A 21,828-nucleotide genomic window follows, 5' to 3' on the forward strand; every position below is an offset into this window, starting at 1 on the left:
TCTTTGGGCTTACATGGTCTATATGGTGGGACCCTTGGTAATTTTTATTAGAGTGGGTGACAGTGGGTAGGGTTGTTGTGGCTGCCAGACTGGTGCACAGATCCTGGAAGCTCTGTAGAAGACTGATGAATCAGGTGTTGTGCCTAAAGCAGGCCTGCAAAAATGCTGTAGGTCCCATCTACTCTGTAAAGGCCTGTAGTGAAGGAGCAAAACTGCTACCTAATGTACTTTTGGTCTAGGAGGAAGTGTACATTTGGGTAGTAGGGCCTGGTAGCACTATAGAGTGCCAACTTGTAAAGTTAGGACTGGGTCTGGAGCTCACAGACCCCTCCAACCCATTCAGAAACCCTTCACATGCAGGTCTAAGAGCAACGGAACAGGAAAAAGGTCCTTGGAACCATAGGTGAAGTAATAATAGGCTTTATTTCTAGACACAAGCTCTGCTGAGCCACTGCTTCACACACTGAAGAATACACAAGAATAGCAACAAGCTAAAAATACGTGGGTATGCATGTGCACTAACTCCACCCCCTCACAACTTCTTTATAAAGAATGTGCTGTACCAAACCCAACCACACCTGAAGTGAGGGGCCCTGACTAAACTACTCTATTTTCCTCACGATCCACCCCTTCATGGTCCATCTACACATTCAGAATCTTCCATGATGTTCCCTTAGTGAGGATAAATGACCCTTACATTCATATAACCTATTGTATGTTCAATATGCTTTAAGGCTTGTCCTTAAGGCTTATCCTGAAGTTCTGTCCTTTCTACTATTAGCCACACATGTCCAGTTAGTAGTCATCATTGGTGTGATTTTCCATGGGAATCCTGTAGTAATCTGATGGGAAGTTCAATGCATATTCATTAAGCTGACACATTGATCACAGGACTGTGGTGCAGGGCCTGCAGCCAGAACACTATGGGTGAAAAGACAGAAGGGTTATTGGTACTAGTAGGGGGAGTTCTCACCCCTCTGGTAAGACACATGCCAGTTTGCCATCCTGAAAAAGAATGGTTGCAGGAATAAGTATCTTACCTGGTTTGGGGCCCCACAAGGCCATACAAACAGAAGACAAGTAATTCTCTGACTTTGGTAATGGTCCCACAAGATCCAATTGCCACTATGTCAGGGGCACTCTCACTTGAGTTATCTGTCCATCAAAGGCACCCATCTGCACATCAGGAGAACATCTGCCCATCAGGGGCATGTTTTCTTGGATTTATGTAGCACCCAGTGAGCCATCAGCCACCCGGTCTTGCAGCCAGCATACTACATTCTCCAATGTAGCCACCCGGCCACATCAGCTGCTGGAGCTCTCTCCAGCGACCTAACCTTAGCCAGTGCATCAGCTTCATCATTGCCAATTTAACATGAGCCCTCTGGTCCTTGCCTGCCCCCCAAAGACAAGCACCTTGGGCTGATCCCTATTTAAAGTGGAACAGTTCATCGCCTTCTTTGGGAACAACCAAAAAATCCTTTTAATCCACAGAGTGTACTTTTCTACCTGTTTCTGGACATTTAGTGAAATGCTGTTCAGGGCATAATTGCCGCTACAAGGCAAACAGAACCACATTTGGTTTCCAGTCAATTTTCTTACTATCAACCCCTGCTGCAAGCAAGCCAAGCCACATCTTCTTATGGCTAGTCTTGCTTGGTCCCTTTGGGATAAAATCCAAAGCATTTCTTGGGAGTTTGGTCTTAGCCACCTTTTGGCCCTTTTTTGCTTGTCTGCTATCCTCTACTTCACCCAGGCTGGCTATCATGGTCGTTATCTCATGTATAGGACAACCTATGTATAGGGCCAGTATGGCCATCCCAAAGGATGTTGACAGGGAATTTTGCAGCACTATGTGTCTCATGCTTCTTGTACAATTTTCATCATCTGGGCCACATGTGTTCACATTAAACATGGACTGCTGCATCCCCAGCTCCCGAATTAGTTGAAACAACTCAGCATATGTTTGCCATTTACTAACAATTTTGGGCAGTTCTCCAGCATTTACCCACATGGTTTGGGCAGCTACATTCACCCATTCCATTAAGGAGTGATTACCTGGCCCTTGTGCGTATCTATGGCTATTCTGTAGCTGCTGCCTCAGGGACAGGTGCATAGTGATGAATGCCAACTTTTCCATCTCCTCACCAGAGCATATCACACTATCCAACCCTAGGACCCATAACCACAGCAGCCAAGCAGCCAGGGGCTCTACCTGTTTCTGCCTGAACTGTCTCCCCAAGACCACTAATTCAACCTGGGTATATGGGACATAGGTGGTGAATTGGGTCACCTGAGCATTGCCCACTGGTTGTCCGCCCTGTCGCATAGGCTGCTTGCCTTTCACTTTCTGACGCACAACAGGTCATTCCTGGAGACAAACGGTCTCCCCCAACTCACCACTGGGTTCATCATCCTTCCTGGTGTGAGAAGCACGAGTGGCCAGTCACTGCACATCATCCTCCAGGACATCTATCCACACTTCCAACAACTCTGCTTTCTACTTCAAATCTTCCAGTCATTGCACTTCATCCTCCAGGACAATTGTCTGTGCTTCCAACAACTCTGCTTTCTTCTTCAAATCTCGATCAGTTTGCCTCATAATGAGCAGTAGCCAGGCTCCAGTCAGCAGAAAAGTGGCCACCGGGCACCACATGCTCAAGGACAGCCACATTTTCTCCCCCTCCCAGGGGTTCTGCATTGTAGAGCCTGGTCTATGCTGCCTTGAAGTATAGTGAGCAGCCACCAGATCCTGGTCAACAGGAAAGTGGCCATAGGGTACAATATATTCAAAAGAAGCCACATTTCCTCCTTCTCCCAAGGGCTTTTGGCTCCTGTACCTGCTCAGAATTATCCTGCTGACTGTGCCAATTGTAGAGCTAGGGCTGGGTCTGGAGCTCACAGACCCCTGGATCCTGTTCACAAACCCTGCACACACAGGTCTACAAGGTAGGTAACAGGAAAAAGGTACTTGGAGTGGTAGGTGAAGTAATAATAGGTTTTATTTTTAGACATGAGCTCTGCTGAGCAGCTGCTTCACACACTGAAGAATACACGAGAATAGCAACAAGCTAAAAATACACGGGTGTGCATGTGCCCTAACTCTACCCCCACACACCTTGTTTACAAAGAATGTGCTGCACCACACCTAACCAGAACCAAAGTGAGGGAGCCTGACTAAACTACTCTATTTTCCTCACACAGATGCTTCAAGTTCAACAGCTATGGGTAAGCTATTGAGCCTGAAATAAGCCTCCCAGGCCTGGCAGCTCTGTCGGGGTCTGCGGAGGATTACAGCCCCTGCCCAATCTGCAATTGGTCAAAGGACAGTTGTACACTGGTGCCATAGGTCCTGGCAGCTCTGTGTAGGGTGGTTGGTACAGCTTCTGGGCTTGTAGCCAACCTGTGTGGACAAATACAGCTGGTCCTGGTGATTCTGTGGAAGGCTGTGGATAGAAGATTTACAGCTGGACTGGCTGACTGCTGGTGCAAGCACCTGTGAACACGGTGGGCCAGTGGGTTGTGCAAGAGTGTGTACACATGAATGTGGGAGGAGGGCACATTGGTAGCTTTACCACTCAGCAGATCTGTCCACCCCCCTGGACGGTAGGGGTTGCCATGTGGGTTCATATGCTGGGGTTATGGTCTTTTTGTCTGACCTAAGCTCTAGGTAGCCAGAATGGTTGTCCTGCTGGTGCCTGTATGAACATGGCACAATGTAGGGAGGGCCTCAGGATGGAGGGAGTCAGTTTTGCTTGGTCCAGGGTGGAGCACACTCTAGCTTCAGCCATGAGTTCATTTTCAAGATGGCATTGTGCCTTAGTAGCTTGGGTGGGGAGGGGAAGTTTCCTTTCCCAGGGCTTTTTCTATGAGGCCGTTTGGTGGCACAAACTCCCAGCTACACTCCATCTGGGTTTGGGGCTTGAAAAGACTGTGAAACTTTCTTGTGGCAGGAATTTCTGGCAGCAGTGGAAACAGCTAGGGTTTTTCCAGCTTATCTTCTCTCTGCCTGGCTCCACACTGGTCCCTGTGGTGCAGCAGAGGCTGGATGCCTTGTTCTGTTCTCTATGGTGCTTTTCCTATTTTCTACACTTATAAGGATTTCATCTCTCCCTTGGTGCTCTGCAGCATATTTCTTTAGTCATTTTAGTCAATATGCATCTGTTTGTTGTCTTGGTCTCTTTGTGTGTGGGGGGAACTAGTGTCAGACACTTCTAGTCAGCCTTCTTTCCACATAGCCCTTCCAAAGTGGTTCTTCTGTGGATATTCTCCTTTAGCCCTAGAGTTCTGTGTAGAGTTTCCTGATGTCTTATTTTTTAAATTGCAGTTTACTAATTCTATTATACTTCCTCTGTTTAACTCACTGTGGTTTCTATTTTCTGATGGAACTCAGGTGGATACACATGTTTATTTTGCTGTACACAGAAATATGTGAATTTTCCAAACCTGTTACTTGAATTAGCTTTCGTCATAAGTATATGACATGGAGTTGATCCACTTTGCTGTAAGGTGTAGCTCTTCCTCCAGGAGCTTAGATTTGATGTTCTTTGGAAAACTGTCCTCAATACTTGTTACCTGTGCTACTCTTAATGCACTCCTCCTCTCACTCACTAGGGCATTTTTTTTTTTTTCCTTAGGGAAGCTGTGTAATTGAGAGGGGTGCTGTTATTATTATTATTAGCATTTTTTTAAAAGAGGGTTGCTCTTTTTCATTAAGCCAGGACAATAGGTGCATGCTGGCACTGGCTCAGACAAACTTTCTTCTAATTCATTGTTTTCTATTTGTGCTATACAATTGCTCAACCCAGTTCTGCTCAGGCCACATGTGTCTTCCACTCCCCACTCCCCAGTTTCTCTTGTCCCTTCGATCTTCCTTTGTCTTCTGTGTTATCATCCCTCCCCTCAACTTGTTTCCTGTATATGATAATGGTATAAGCTTTACCTTCCTCAACTTTTTTACTCTGGCTGGGTCTAGAAAAGACATGTATTCTTTTTATTACCAATTTTACTGTGCCATTCCCATGGAGACTCTTATATTTTTGTCTACCTGCTTTTCACCAGGTAGATAACCAGCTTTCTTATTTTTACTTTTTTATGAAAAGCAGAATTATCCAGTAGTTACTGCTTAATTTTCCTCCATCCTGGTTCCAAGAGAGATTTTCCCCTCCTCTCCATTTTCAGAAAAGTGATCTATCATAGCTGAGCCTGACCCTTTCTCTGTGCTTTCCTGGCATAACCTTGAGACCCACACCTAGTGTGCTGCCACCATCCATAGACTTTTTTTTTCAGTTTGAAAAGATATTTCAATGATAAAAATAAAATATCAATCTTTACACCACTTTTTTTCTAAAAACATATTTATTTCTTTATTTTTGATAGTAAATATTTATGAGCTATAGAGTTGACTAGTATCTGTGTACTGTATGTGATGATCAAATCAATATTAATAGCATGTTCATCATTACAAATTGGAACTATTCTTTGCGTCCCTTACCCAATTCTCCTTAACTCCCCTTCCCCTTCTACTTTCCCACTTCTAGTAACTGTAAGTCTGTTATCTCCGTCTGAAAGTTCAATGTTTTATTGTGGTCTGCCTGCCTTTCCTTCCTTCCTTCTTTCCTTCCTCTCTTTCTTTTCTTTTCTCTTCTCTTCTCTTCTCTTCCCTTCCCTTCCCTTCTTTTCCCTTCCCTTCCCTTCCCTTCCCTTCTTCTTCTCTCTTTCTCTCTCTCTCCCCCCCTCCCTCCCTCCCTCCCTCTCTCATCTCTTGCATTCAAATATTCACATAGAGCTTGTGCGATTTTAAGAAAAAGAAAAACCTCTGCTGGACACATTTCCCTTTTCCCCCTTCACTGAAAAACCTCTCCCACATATGATTGGTGTATGGAGTTGCTGCTTCCTCATTGCACACCCTCTTCTGCCATCTGGATTCTCTGCACTTGATTCTCCCTGAAACTAAATATTCTTACTTGTGTTCAGACCCTTCTTACCTCTCCCTTACATTGTGCAACAGCCTTTTCCTTGGCCGCTCCATCCTATGCAACACTGCCATATTAATCTTCCTAAACACCCCTGTCATTTTGTATCATAAGTCTTCCTGAGGTCCCCATTGCCTGTCTGATAAATGCCAGAATCCTTCTGTGGGCCGTTGCAATCACCATGTTCTAGTGACAATCTGTCTTCCACGTGTTATTCCATAGAGGCTCTATTTTCCTATTCACTTCCCTGCATGTCAACATCTTACCCTTGTTCAAGATTTAGCTTCAATGCCCTCCCTACTATGAAAAATTCCTTTGTCTTCTGGTTTCATTGTTTATTATGAGGCCTGTGTTTATTTCTATTTTCCCCCATAAATGTAAGATGTCCTTTTCTTCTTGTTCCTTTAAAACGTTTCTCTTTATCACTGTTAACCAATTTGATTTCAAAGTACCCTAGAATGTGTGTTTGTAATGTGCCCTTTTGTGTGTGTGAGAGCACTCGTGTGTATGTGTGTGCAATACACAGAGTCATAACAGGGAGCTGAATACATAAATAAACAAATAAACAATAAAAAAAGACAGAAGGACAGACAGAAAGAAACAACAATCACAGTAATGCATTGAACTTTTACTGAGAGGAAAGAACCGTGCTTACTAGAGGTGGAAAGGGAGAGGGGAGGGGGAGAGAGCGGGGGCTAATGAGGAATTGGTTGAGGGACACAAAGAATGATTGCATATTGTAATGAAAAATAAGCTAACTATACTGACCTAACCATCACACATTATATAGAATTATTGGAAATCAACGTTGTACCCCACATGTATGTTTAATACATTATCTTTAAAAAAAAAAAAGTAAAATAAAAATTGTCAGTGGGCGCAGGCAGTGGACGAAGCTGGGTACGAGAGGCTGTGGCAGTGGCCCTGGGAGCTGCGGATCGGGCGCCTGGACAAAGGCTGGGCCTCCTGGCTCCCCACCAGGAGGTGCGAAGCCTGCACCACCAGGCTGCGACTGACATATTTTCACAAAGCAGGCATTCATGCTCATTACACCTAATCTAGCAACTGAAATTGATCACCTCTGACTCCTGCCACTGCACAAAAGACGAATTTCAACTGTTGCAGATTCAGTATCGGCCTGAAGCTGGAAAGCGACAAGCTGGCCAGGAAGAAGTCGGAGATGCAGTGTCACTATGTGAAGTACTATGAGATGTCCTACAGCCTAAACATCGAGATGCACAGGCAGGCTGAAATCATCAAGAGGCTGACGTGTGCCCAGGTCCTGCCCTACCTCTCCCAAGAGCACCAGCAGCAGGTCTTGGGAGCCATCGAGAGGGCTAAGCAGGTCACTGCTCCCGAGCTGAACTCCGTCATCCACAGCAGCTCCAAGCCCACAACTTGTCCCAGCTTCGGGCTCTGGCCCTGCCCCTGACCCCACTGCCCGTGGGGCTGCAGCCACCTGTACTGCTGGTGGTCATTGTGGACACTGGCTTTCTATCGCTGTAGGTGCTGGGCTCCCAGGCCCACCTCTCCAAGGAAGATAAGAACAGCCATGATGGTGACGCCCACCAGGAGGATGATGGTGAGAAGTCGGATTAAGAGGTGGCTGGGATGGGAGGGGTAGGGACAAAGGAGAGAGAGGCAAGGAGAGAAAGGGATGTTCAGCACAAGACAGTATAGCTCAGGATGGCTAAACTCCAGTAGCATTTACGTAGCCACCTGCTGGGGTCCTACCCCTGCTTGTGTGCCTGCCACCCCCTAGATTTGCTCCAACCCCACCCAGTCCCCACCTCCCTTCCTCCTCCCCACATGCAGCCTGAATAGGTGAATACCTGCTCATTCCACAGATGAGGCAACCTGCGGCCTGGAGGGGCAAATGGGAGACCAGGTCAGATGGGAGCAAAACCTCAAGAAATCCAACACCCCTGGTACTTTCCCATTTCACACACATGTAACTGACAGTCTGCTCACTGGGCTCTTCTGGACACACACTAGAGCCTCCCACCACGGCACTGCATGCAAACACGAGGCTAGCCATCCTTTCCCATCCTGGGCACCCTGCCTCTCCCCTCTGGGACCCACCTGACACCCTGCTCACTTCTTCTGCTAGTCCCTGATGTACCCATGCCCACCTGGTCCTGATCCCTGGCCCACCAAGAGGAGGCAAAGGGAATCTAGCTTAGCTGGGACAAATGGAAGCGGGGGGGTGGTGACCCAGGCTTTCCTTTCTCCCCTTCCCAAATAAAGGTGAAGGTACTGAAAAAAAAATTACCTGTAGATGGAAAGGCAGGAACAGTATAGGCTTACCTGGATTTTTTTACTATATTTGTATCACAGTCCCTTTCTGTTTTTCTGAATGTTTGAAAAGATCTGTTTCATACATTTTAACTAGTTTCTGTAAGGTTTTTATTGTAGGAAAAGTTCCATGCATGTTAATCTTTTACAGTCAAAAAAAAAGTTCCATACCTCACTGTTTAATTATGTATTTCACTTATTTATTTACACATATACATATATTTTTTATTTCCTCCTGAACTGTAAAACCACTGCAGATTTTTTTTTTCTTTATGGATTTAGTGTCAAGCACTCTGAAATCTTGCACTCTGAAAGAGATGACTGAATTGATTACTAAAATTCAAAATAAAGATGACAGTAAGAGTGATTCTTCTGTATTTCATTTTCTAGGTATACTTACTAATCAGAATAATAACAGATTTTATTCATCAAATCAGATTTGATGTTGCTAGTACTTTTTATCTTTAGTGGCTTGTCTCCAGAACATTGGGTTAATATTTATAACTTCCTTGATTTGCTTGGCAGACATGAAAACAAAGTAGAAACATTGCTTGTGAAATATATTTCAGTGAATAGAGAGCTGAGGGCAGTAGTAGAAGTAAGAGGACATGAAGACAAACAATAATTAAAATAAAAAACATGGTGGTGTTAATATAAATTCCATTTAGAACAATAGTAAAAAGGTATTAAAAGAGGTCAGTTAATCAAACTAGAAAAAGAATCAAATAACTTATACCAACAACTGTTCCACAAAGGAAAAAATAATCCAATTTGCAGATGAAAACAAGAGGCAGAAAGAAAAAGGCAAACAAGAAAATAACAAAAAAAGGATACTTTAAAACAAAGAAGCTGCTAAAGGATCATTGGAATCTTATAAAAATCATGTATTTTTTAAAGTATTTAAATAAATATTTTTTGGAAGCCATTCAATTTCCTCTCCAGTTTTTCTGTAGCAGTTGATACTCTTAATTAAAAATTACAGGAGGTTATTGTTTTGGACTGAGCTCCTGCAGTAGGTGCTGACAGACCAAATTAAAAATCAAACTGGAGTCACCCAGGCTAAATTTCCCTGACACCATACCAAATCTTAGTTGTTATTTGACCTTTGGAGATATCAGAAGAAAAAGATAACAGCCAATTTCCCAAATAGGCCAGTTTCAGACTTTTAATCGGCATGAAAATGAATTTCCCTTTGTTTTGATCTTTACAATGAAAAGGTAACCTGAAGTAACCTAATATTAACCAATCTGTTCATTCTCAATTGTTCTGTCTCTTTGTACCTACCTTATAAGGAAAATAACTTTGAAATAACCAGTCCACATTTTTGTTCTTTGTTTCTGCTTTCTACAATCTTTTTTCTGTTCATAAAACCAACCCCCGCTGCTTAACCTACTGGAACACTTATTCTATTTTATGGAATAAGGTGTTGGCCAATTCTAGAATCACAAATAAAGCCAATTAAGATCTTTACTTGTTTATTTTTCAAACCCCAAAGGCAGAAAACCTTTATTTCATTTTATCATTACACATGTAAACATTTTTCATAGTTCTTTACCAATTTCTCCCTAAACCACTACCCACTTCGTGTATCTGACAGCTTCAGTTCCTTTCTTTCCTTTTGAAAGTTTAATGAATTATTTCAATTGTTGTATTTTTCTTTTTTTCTTTTCTTTTCTTTTCTTTTTTTTTTTTCCAGCTCCCACTTATGAGTGAGGACATGTGGTATTTCTCTTTCTGTTCATGGCTTATTTCACTTCACATAATTTTCTCTAAATTCATCCATGTTGCTGTGAATGGCAGAATTTCATTCTTTTTTATGGGAGAGCAGTATTTCATTGTGTATACTTATCACATTTTCCTTATCCAGTCGTCCATTGATGGACATTTAGGTTGGTTCCAACTCTTAGCTTTTGTAAATAGAGCTGCGATAAACACGGGAGAGCAGGTATCCCTTCCACATGATAATTTCTGTTCCTTTGGGTATATATCCTGCAGTGGGATTGCTGAATTATAGGGCAGTTCCATTTGTAGTTGTTTGAGGAATCTCCATGCTGTTTTCCATAACAGCTGAACTAATTTACGTTCCCACCAGCGGTGTAGTAGAGTTCCCTTTCTCCACATCCTTGCCAGCATTTGTTATTCTCTGTCTTTTTGATAATGGCCAGCCTAGGTGGCATGAAATGATACTTCAGCGTGGTTTTGATATGCATTTCCCTAATACTTAATGATGTCGAGCATTTCTTCATGTAACTATTGACCATTTGTATATCATCCTTTGAGAAATACCTATTCAGCTCTTTTGTCCATTTATAAATTAGGCTACTTGTTTCTTTTACTGTTAAGTTCTTTGAGTTCCCTGTATATTCTGGATATTAATCCCTTGTCAGATGCATAGTTTGTAAACATTTTCTCCCATTCTGTAAGTTGTCTTTTCACTCTGTTAACCATTTCAAGCCCCAGCTAATTTAAGGATGGAGCTGGTGAGCACACAAAGCAAGAGCTGGCAAAAGACACAGCTGTGCCCTTTGTATAAAGTTGCTTGGAGGCTGCAGAGGAGTAGAGGGCCTCGGTGGCCCCCAGGCCAGCAAGACCACTTACAGGGTTCCTGTGGACCCATATAAGAGCAAGGGCCCAAAAACAACTGAACAAAAGGAGCCAGTCAGAGGCTGGTGAGTCATTGCAAGTGACCAGCACATGGCCTATTCCATGGGAAGTATTTGAAGCGTAGGTGGTGGGGGAGACGGGCCCACCAGGGAAACACTGGGGTATAGCATGGACAGCTGATCTGCCCTCCAATCAGCACAGGCCCATTCAGTGGACACTGGTCGGGAACATAGAACTGAAGGGGTGCAGTTTGCTGAAAAGACACAGGCCCAGACCAGTTTCCACACAACCCAGGTGTACTGGACCTTACAAGACCTGGAAGTGCTCACGAGGTCAACAATTAAAACCTGAGTGGCACAAAAAGCCTTCCCTAGAGATCAGCAGCAAAGCAACAATTTAGCACAAGCATAGGACACAAGAAGTTCCCCATTTTAGAAGTAAGCAAAGTACAGCAAATTAGTTCCAGTGCAGACTTTAATCAGTGGGAACAGCAAAAAATACAGAGCAGAACTGAAAGCAAAAACAAAAAACCCACAGATCAGAGACAAATTTCTGATATTAAGAATTAAAGGTCTAACAACACCAAGAACACCTATAAAACCTAGAAGGACTGGAAACCCCCTGTGATCCCATGCTGGGATGGGGGGAGGGCTGAGGGCTTAAGTCATCCCCCCTGACCACCACACTGAAACCTGTGATGACCACTGAGCCACCACCGAAATTCCCTGGACTCCCCTGCCAGAATAAGGGGTGTGCCACGAGCCTTTACTATGCCCCCCTTTCCTCCCCCTCTCTCCCCATCTCCCTCACCCTTCCCTTCCCCCTTCCCCCGCAACTCCTCTGCAACTTCTGAGAATGCAAAAAAAAGTAATAATAAATTAATTAAATTAAATTAAAAAATAAAAATAAATACATTTTTAAATAATGTGTAAATACAATATAGTTATTGAGACTTATTTATTGGCCCATAGTATAGCCTTTCTTGGTAAATGTTCCGTGCACACTTTGAGTCTGTGTATTCTTTTTTTGTTGTATATAAATATTAAGTCAAGTTAGTTTTAGTGTTCTTCAAGTCTTCTGTGCCCTTAATGATTTTCTGTCTACCTGTTCTATCAATTATGGAGAAAAGTATGATAACTCTCCAACTGTAATTGTGTATTTACTTATTTCCTTTTTAGTTTAATCAGTTTTGGCTTCATATATTTTGAAGCTCTGTTAGATGCATAAACATTTAGGGTTATTGTTTTCTTGATAAATTGACTCTTTTATTATTATGTTATGTTCTTTAAATGTGGTAAGTCTTGCCTCTGAAATGTGCTTTGTCTGATGGTAATATAGCCACACCAGCTTTCTTCTGACTAGTGATGGCACGCTATATATTTTCTCATACATTACTTTTAACCTATTTGTATAATGATATGTAAAGTGGGTTTTGTTTTTTATTTTTAGGAAGCATGAAGGTGGATTGCTTTTTTATTCAGTCTGAAAATCTCTACTTTTTATTTCTTATTGGACATAGACCATTTACATTTTATTGATTGCTGGTATGATTGTGTTTAAATCTACAATTTAGCTATATATTGTCTATTTGTCTCATTTATTCTTTGTTCCTCCTTTCTACCTTCTTCTAAATTGAGAATTTTTTATTCCATTTTATTTCCTTTGTTTGCTTATTAGCTATAATTCTTTGGCTTGATATTTAGTGATTATTTTAGAGTTTACATTATGCATCTTTAACTTGCACAGAGTTAAAGTAATACTTAATATTTCAAGTAATACTTCAAGCAACACTTAATATTTCACCAATTATATGAGATTCTTACAAGAGTACATTTCCATATTTCCCCCTCCAATCTTTGTGCTATTGTTGTCATGCATTTTACTTTCACCTATGTTATAATACATATTTTATGTGTATTATGTATGTATGTATTATATAACACAGTACAATTACTATTTTTTGCTTCAGGTGGCCAATTATCTTTTCAAGGGATCAAAAATAACATTAAATGTCTTTTATATTTATTCACATATTAACCATTTCTGGTGCTCTTTATTCCTTTGTATAGATTTGGATTTCCATCTGGTATCATTTTTCTTCTTCCTGAAGGACTTCTTTTGAACATTTCTTATAGCAGGTCTGCTAGGGATGAATTCTTTCAGTTTTTATTTTACTGTTATTTTTGAATGGTATTTTCATTGGGTATAGGTTTTTTCTTTCAGTATTATGAAGACATTTCTCCCTTATCTTTTGTCTTGCATTGTTTCTGATGAAAAATTTGCTGTTATTCTGAATGTAATGTGTCATTTTTTTTCCTGTCTGCTCTTATAATTTTCTCATTATCACTGATTTTAAGCATGTTGATTTTGATGTGTAATTTTCTTTACATTTCTTATGCTTGGGGCTTGTTGATATTTTTGAAAGTGTGGTTTATAGCTCTCTTCAAATTTGGAAAGTTTTCAGCCATTATTTCTTTGTATATATGAATATTTTTTATTTCCCTTCCTTCCTTTTTGGACTCAAATTTCACATATACAGCCAGTCACTGTTGTTTCATGGCTCATTGATACTGGCTTAGTATTTTTTTGGATTTAATTTTGGATACATGTATTACTATGTTGTCATGTTCACTTATCTGTTTTTTTCTGTAGTGTCTATCCCATCCAGTGCATCTTGCATTTCAGACATTGTAGATTTCATCTTTAGAAGTTCTATTTCTTTCTTTTTTAAACATATCTTTCACTTCTCTAGCTAACATGTTCAATCTTTCCTCTACCTTCTTGAGCATAGGAAATTTACTTATAGCAACTGTTTTATAATCTTTTCTGCTATTTTTATTATCTGTTATTTCTGTTTTTTTATTTATTGACTTATCTCCTCATTATGAGTTGTGCATATATATTTTGATAGTGCTATAGTGGAGATAAAGAAATATTAGGTTGCATTTTAAATTTATAATTATATAATTATTAATTAAAATTAATTATAATAATTATTAGTTATAATTATAATTATTATTATAATTAATTTCATTAATTTTACTTAAGATGTAACTCACATTTCATAAAATTCACCATTTAAAAGTGTAAAATTCAGTAGATCATAATATACTTACTAGATTGTACAACTATCACCACTAATTCCAGAATATTTTCATCATCTCCCAAAGAAACACCATACTTACTAGCAGTCAACCTCCACTCCTTCCTCCTTCCAGCCCCTGTTAACCACTACTGTCTTGTCTCTGTGGATGTGCCTATCCTGGACATCTGATATAATGGAATAACAAAACATGTGGACTTTTACATTTGGCTTCTTTCATTTAACATAATGTTATCAAAGTCAATTCATGTAGTAGCATCAGCATTCCTTTTTATTACAAAATAATATTCAGTATAGATCTACCACATTTTGATCTTTTTGGCTACTATGAATAATGGTTCTATGAGCATTCATATACAAGTGTTTGTGTAAATAAATGTTTTCATTACTCTTGTCTACATACCTGGGAGTGGAATGGCTGAGTCATATGGTGATACTATATTTCACTTTTTGAGAAACTGCAAAAGTTTTCAAAATGTTTGTATCATTTTACATTTCCACCAGCAATATATGAGGGTTTCCATTTTTCTACATCTTCACCAATACTTGTTATTTTAATTATTTTTAATTTTATTTTGAATCATAACCATGCTAGTGGATGTGGTATACCATTCTGGATTTGATTTGCATCTACCCAAAAATGTTGAGCAACATTTCTGTGTTTATTGGAACTTTATATATATCTTCTTTGGAGAAATGTCTAGTAACGTTATTAATATCCTTTGCTTTATTTTAATTGGGTTATTTGCCTTCTTGTTGGTGGATCGTAACAGTTCTTTATATATTCTGGATTCTATGGATAACATATTTTTGCTTCTTTGTACTTGTATATCTGGTATTTTTTAATTGAATGCCAGACTGTGGATTTACCTTGTTGGATGGTGGATATTTTTGTGTTACTTTAAATATTCTTGAGATTTGTTCTGGGTTACAATTAAGTTACTTGGAAAACTTTTGGATCTTTTAGATATTTGCTTCTAAGCGTTGTTAGGGAGTGAGTACTATGACTTTAATGTGTACCCTTCAAAATTCGGGTGTTGCCTATGTGATACTAATAAGACGTAAGGCCTTTGAGAGGTAATTAGGCACTGAGAGCTTCTCCTTTGTTAATGTGATTAAGGCCCTTATAAAAGAGGCTTCACACAGCATTTGTTTAGCTTGGTCTTCTGCTATGTTTCTACTTGCTTATTCTTTCAAGGATTGATATGCCTGAAACAAAGTTCCTATGGGAATCAGTTGCAGGGCATCCGTGTCTTCTCTGCTTCTGCATCTCCAGGCTGGCTCCCTGCAACTCTTGTTAACTGCTGCTCTGTTTCCTACTTCTCTGGACTTAGTGGTCTACTTCTCTGGCTTTACTCTATGTCCCCAAAGCCCAAATTCCTGGTATTCCAGTTGCTGTCTCCCTTACTTCTCCCCCTGCAGCAGCTCCAGGCTCAGCTCGTTTATTTTTTCATTTATTATTTAATTTTGCTTGTTTACTTTTGAAGTAATGGGGTTGGAGATTTTTTACATTTTGTGAGTCACACAGAACCCAGATAGTGTGTCCTGTCTGTATTCTGTTTATACAGTAACAATGCCTAGGCTCATGATAGAAAAACTGAAATCTGAGAGACCACAGAGTTTTAAACATGTTATAGGCATTGGGAGAAATCACCCTTGGAGACCGATATGGAAAAAAATAAAACTTTATTGCCAGCAGCCGGGACGCACTAGCCAATTCAGAGTGCGGCCCTGAGCCGTTTTTACTTTTGGTTTTTACAGCTGCGAGCGTGGCAACTCAGTCGCCCGATCACCACGCTAGGAATTATTAGCCAATGCAAGCAAGCCAACAGTACATAAGCTAATTTTGCGGTTAGCATGGCTCCTCCCAGCCCCTCCCACATTTTCCCACCCAGGTTTTTCCCACCTGAGTTTTTAGGAAATGGAGGGGTTTTCTTAAAATGGAGCCAGTCCTGTCAACAGCAGAAACATCATTTCAAACATAACTAGACTCTTACAATCCTTTTGCCCATCAGGAGATAATTATGAGGAAGACCAGCTCAGTTACAGACAAAATAGTGAAACTATTATTTTCTTAGCAATTTGGCTGCAATTTAAACATAATAACCAAATTTCTGGCTGGGATGTGAAATAATGTGGAAGATATTTGTTCCCATGGTAATGCCAAAAAAACCTGAGATATTATAAAACTCATATTCAGCTATGAAACTACTAAACAGTGAAGGATGCAAGAAAAGCCCTGATGAACTGATTTTCAGAGAGAGGAGCCCTTTATAAGTGACCATCCAGCATTGACAGTTTATTCAGGCAAAGGTAAAAAAGAAAGTCTTCTAAAGATCGAGAGATAGATAAAGAGATAGATGAGCTATTGGTAATGTTAGTGGCAGGGGAGGGACATTGGAGTCTGGAAAATTCTAAAATACAGCAGTAATGTATTTGACCTAACAATTATCTCTTGGCTTCCCACTTCCATTTTGCAGAGAAAAGAGCAGTGACTGTGTGGCTAAAAGTAGAAATAACTCTCTACTCTCATGCATTTTTGTGGTGCCTGGAAATAGGGGCTCTACTACTACTGATTTGAGAAGTAAAACTGAGGTCCAACGGACACCAAGTTCCAGGATCAAACATTGAGAAGATCAAAGAAATCAGACTTGGGCAGAAACAGCTGTGGCACTGGGAGGAAAGGCTAACTAGTGGTGAGTTCAGTCTTAAAAAGTGCTACTTGGTGAAATTGGAATAATATCTTTAGCAGCAACAGAGAGGGAAAAGATTACTCATGATTAGAAATAAAAAGAAAGCAAGAGTTATGTAACTCAGTCTCCACTGTTGTCTATATACAATATTCAGTACATCATAAAATATTAAAAGACCATAAAACATATTTACATATAACCTAGACATTGGCACTGGCAGAAAAGGATTTTAAAAACTAGTGCTTTAAATATATTTGAATATTTATAAGTAAAAGATGAAACAAATAGGAGAATGTAAGGAGAATCTCATAAAATAAATAGAAATTTAAAAAAAGAGTTTTGTGAAACAAACATATCACATGGTCTTAACAGACGAACAAACAATGCAGAAGAGACAATAATTTTGAAGAAAGGTCAATAGATATTGTCTAAAATAAAATGTAGAAGAAAAAGCCTAAAAGATTAGAAAATCTGAATATAGTACCAATGTCTTGTGTTATAATAATTGGACCGGGGCAGAAATAATACTTTTAGAAATAATGGCCAAATTTTCCCCAACGTTGATGAAAATTATCAGTTCAGAAATTGAAAACTGTTTGGGATCCTAGTGAATCCCAAACAGAGTAAATAAAGAGAAAACTACACCATGTCATGTCATAGTCAAACTACTAAAAACCAAAGATAAAGAGAAAAATTTAAAAACAGTCATGAAAAATTACATAGACCTTACAGGGGAAGGGGAAGAATGTCAGGGGACTTATCAGAAATATAAGCAGAAGATAATGGAGCGAATGACATCTTTAAAGTGCTGAGGAAAAATAAATAAATAAAATAAACAAAACCCGACCCATCCAAGAATTCTACACCCAGCAAAAATACCTTTTAAAAATAAAGGTGAAATAAATACATTTTCTGACTAATGATACTTTCGAGATTTGTTACCAGCAGATTTAAGAAATGCTAAAGGAAGACCTTCAGGATGAAGAGAAATAATACAAGTTGTTAATTCAGATACATGAGACGGACTAAAAATAATTGGGAATAGTAAGTGGAATATTTAGTAATAATAAAATAATCAGTTCATACGCCGTTAACTTTCTAAATGTCAATGCACCCAAATTTATGATGGGGCCATGGAGGGGCCCAGAGCTGGGGCGGGGCGTCCAGGGACCGGGGCTCGAGGGCTGGCCGGGGCGGCTCAAGTGCAGGGATTTAGTCTCTGTTAAGCCGGGCTCGGGAGCAGCGGGACGGGCCGCGGGCCTGGCGTAGCGGGAGGAGCGGTGAGCGGTCCCGGCACCCGCGCCCTCAGCCCGCCGCTGCCTCTGGCCTCCAAGCTTCCTGTTCGCCACCTTCCTCGGCTCGTGCGCGCCTGTCTGCCTGCTGCGTAGGCTGCGTTGAGCTTGAGGTGAAGCCTGAGCTCTGCCCTGTCCTGACGGAGAGGAGAGAGGGGGCGGAGAAGGAAGGGGCATCTGCAAAGAAGGCGGCCCTGTTTCTCCCTACGCGCCAGGAAAAGGAAGACAACATGGCCTTTTTTTTTTTTTTTTTTTTTTGATTCAGGTGAAGAAATTGCCAAAATTGACGGGATCGTAACAGACCAGTCAGCCTTGGGGCGATAATACAGTCTGTGCAAACCCCGTCTCCTTGATCCCCACAGCTGACAAGAAGATGAACTTGTATATACCCGAGTTCTAAAATATGAGCCTTGCAGTTTTCCCCTCCAGAGCCTCAGCGCTGCCTATACTGAACTGGGCAGATAGGAGGTTTGGAAAATCATGTTAAACAAGAAGACTTGCAGAAGGACTAATGAGCACTTTATGCAGCGACACCCTCTCCTGCAGCCTAAAACACAAGCACTTTTTCTGGATTGGTTAATGGAAGTGTGCGAAGTCTGTTAACTTCACAGGGAGACGTTTTCATGGACACAGGCTTTCTTTGATAGATATATGGCAGCACAGGAAAATACTGTAAAACATTTTTTCAGCTTATTGAGATTACGTCTATATTTAATTGCTGCCAAACTAGAGGAAATCTGTTCGCTAAAGCTGCACCAGATAGCTTATGTTACAGATGGGGCTGTTCATGAGAAGACATTCTTACCATAGAATTAATGATTATGAAGGCCCCTAAGTAGCATTTAAATCCCCTGACCACTTTGTTCTAGCTGAATGCATACGTGCAGGTTGCATATCTAAATGACTTATATGAAGTGCTCCTGCTGCATTATCTCCATGACATCTTCATATAGATGGCACAGCTTTTAGATCTCTGTGTCCTGGATGTTGGCTGCTTAGAATTTTCTTAGTGTGTACTCCTGCTTCTGTCTTGTGTTATTTCTCTTCATCTGAATTGATGAGAAAGGTCTTAGGATATCAGTGCTGTGATACAGAGAACCGAGTCAAGTGGATGGTTCTGTTTGCCATGACTTTAAGGGAGAGAGGGAACTCAAAACTGAAGCACTTCAGGGTGGTTTCTGCTGAAAATGCACACAACATACAGACCCATATAAACAGCCTGGATTTGCTGGACAAAGCCCAAGCAAAGACAGCCATATTGTCTGAGCAAAATAGGATTTCTTCTCCCCCTACTGGGGTCCTCACCCCACCCACAGAACACTAAAGAGCAGAGCAGTGGGCTGAGAACAGTGTGACCACACCAGCATTCTCCATTCAAGACAGTTGTACAGAAATGCCTGCTTAAAATTCCCTTCTGTCTACTGCAGCAGAGGCGTGCATTAGCTTTTACAGATATTGAAATGGAGGAGTGTGTCTCTTTCACAATGGAAGTATTTCTTTGGATGCCATTGGACAGGGAAAAGTGTTTTTTTATTGAATACTTAGATTTTTTAAATAAGTGGGTCAAATACACCAGTCACCTCCGGAACAACAATGAATGCTCCAGATGCTTCTAAGGTACGTGATACTTGACTTGACTGACTATTCACATAAATGACCAGGGCTTGAGTTGTGTGAGGAGCTGCCCGAAATCGCCATTACAAGATGGCGCTGATTTCCGGTGGAGGGCAGGGCTGCTCGGTAACACGCCTGGGCCGATTAGGCAGCCACCAATAAGGTAGGAGCACGTCCTAGGCGAGGAGCAGTCTCTATATAAAGGGCGCGGGTTCCCTCGCTGGGGGTCTCCATTTTTGGCAAGCTTATGCTCTCCCTCTCAAGATGCATTAAAGCTGATCTGCAGAAGGATCCTTTGTGTGCCGCGTCGTTCTTGCTGGCGAGACGGTAGCGCGGGACAGAGTTGAGTCCCACTGTTGCTGTTGGCTCCCCTTGGGTGTTGTGGGTTGTATCCTGTTAAGTGGAGCAGGTGGTTGTGAGCATGTGTTGTGATGCAGAGCCCGGAACCAGCTGGGCTGGGGTCCTGCCCTTTTCACACTATCATTTGACAATTTACAGTGCCTTTTATGAACTTTTGTAAATGCTGCTATGTCTATCCATGTTTTAATAAAGATACTACTGTCTTTGAGAAAAAAAAATTATGATGGAAAGATTGAAGAAACAAAGGGAGAAATAAATCACAATCATGATGGAGATTTTAAACACACTGTCAGCAATTGATAAAATAAGTGAACAAAATTCAATAAGGACATAGAAGATTTGTACAATACTGTCAACCACATTGACCTAATATGCACCTATTGAACGTTACACCTAATGACTTCTGAATATATGTTTTTTTCCAGAACACATATAATCTTTACTGTAGTAGACCATATGCTAAGCCATTAAAAAAAAAAAAAAAAGCTCAATAAATATTGTAGGATTGAAATCACTGAGTATATTCTCTGATCACAAAATAGAATTTATTTGTCAGTAATAATAAGACATCTAGAAAATACCCAAGTACTTGAAATTAAGCACCACAATTTTAAATAATTCATGGGTTAATAAAGGATTTAAAAGAGAAATCAGAAAATATTTTGAGCTGAATGATAATGAAAACACAACATAAAATATGAGAGAGACTCCAAAAGTGGACGAAAGGGGAACTTCAGAGCTTCAAATGCTTATGTTAAGCAACAAGGAATCAGGTTTAAAATCATTGCTCTGACTCCAAACTTAAGAAGGAAAAACAAAAAGAGCAAACTAAAACCAACATAAATAGAAGATAATAGTGAAAATGAAGAAATCAATGAAACAGAAAACAGAGAAAAGCAATAAATATTGACAAGTGTTTGTTTTTGAGAATATTAATAAAATTGGTAGATCCCTACCAAGAATAATCACGACAGAAGAGAGAAAAAAAGAAGTTATCAGTATTAATGATAAAACAAGAGATATTACCACAGATCCTGTTATTAAAGAGGTAAAATGAGAATATAATGAGGAAGCTTTATTCCAATATATTTGAAAATGTGTATTAAATGAAAAAATTCCCTGAGAAACACAGTTACTGAATCTGAGACAAGGAGAAAGAGATCATCTATGGTAATGATAATTTGTTATTAAAACAATAAATAATACATATTAAATAAATAATAAATAATATAAAATAAAAATAAAATTAAAAAAATATTAACATATTTTTTAAAAAAAACCCTTCCATAAAGAAAAATTCTAGTCCAGAAGGCTTAGTAAATTTTATCAAACATTTAAAAATTACAATCTTCCATAAAATCTTTGAGAAAATATAGAGGTCAACAGTTCCCAATTTGCTTTATGAGGTCAGCATAACCCTAAAATAAAACTGTACAAAGAAATTACAAGAAAAGAAAATTAAGACTAATCTTACTCATAAACATAGACACAAAAAGATTCTTAAAATTTAATACAAACTGCAACCTCTATCAAAAAGCTATTATATTATTACCATGTGGAGTTTATACCAGAAAAGGAAGATTGGCTTAATATTTGAAAATCAAACAGTGTAATTAATCACATTAAGAGAATTAGCCAAATAATCATATGTTTGTATCAACAGGTACGAATAAAAGATCTGAAACTGTCAACACCTGAATGACAAACAAACAAACAAACAAAAACACGCCAGTTAATTAGGAATAGAAAGAAACTTCCTCAGTTTGATAAAGGGCAAAACCAAAAAGTTATAGCTAACATACTACCAAATGGTGACATTATATACTTTTTTCCCCTAAGAATGTGCTTACCATTTTCATTCAGCATTGTACTGGATGTATCAATCTTATTAA

At 39.9% G+C, this 21,828-nt stretch overlaps 2 pseudogenes; both read left to right on the forward strand.

Annotated features, from left to right (window-relative positions):
- The first annotated feature begins 3,224 nt into the window (after positions 1-3,224).
- Positions 3,225-7,574, forward strand: LOC134384306 (TLE family member 5-like; annotated as a pseudogene).
- A 10,229-nt stretch (positions 7,575-17,803) lies between these two features.
- LOC134384307 (G1/S-specific cyclin-E1-like) lies at positions 17,804-19,286 on the forward strand (annotated as a pseudogene).
- The last annotated feature ends 2,542 nt before the right edge of the window (positions 19,287-21,828 follow it).

Source organism: Cynocephalus volans, chromosome 8, assembly GCF_027409185.1.
Source record: "Cynocephalus volans isolate mCynVol1 chromosome 8, mCynVol1.pri, whole genome shotgun sequence".
NCBI lineage: Eukaryota > Metazoa > Chordata > Mammalia > Dermoptera > Cynocephalidae > Cynocephalus > Cynocephalus volans.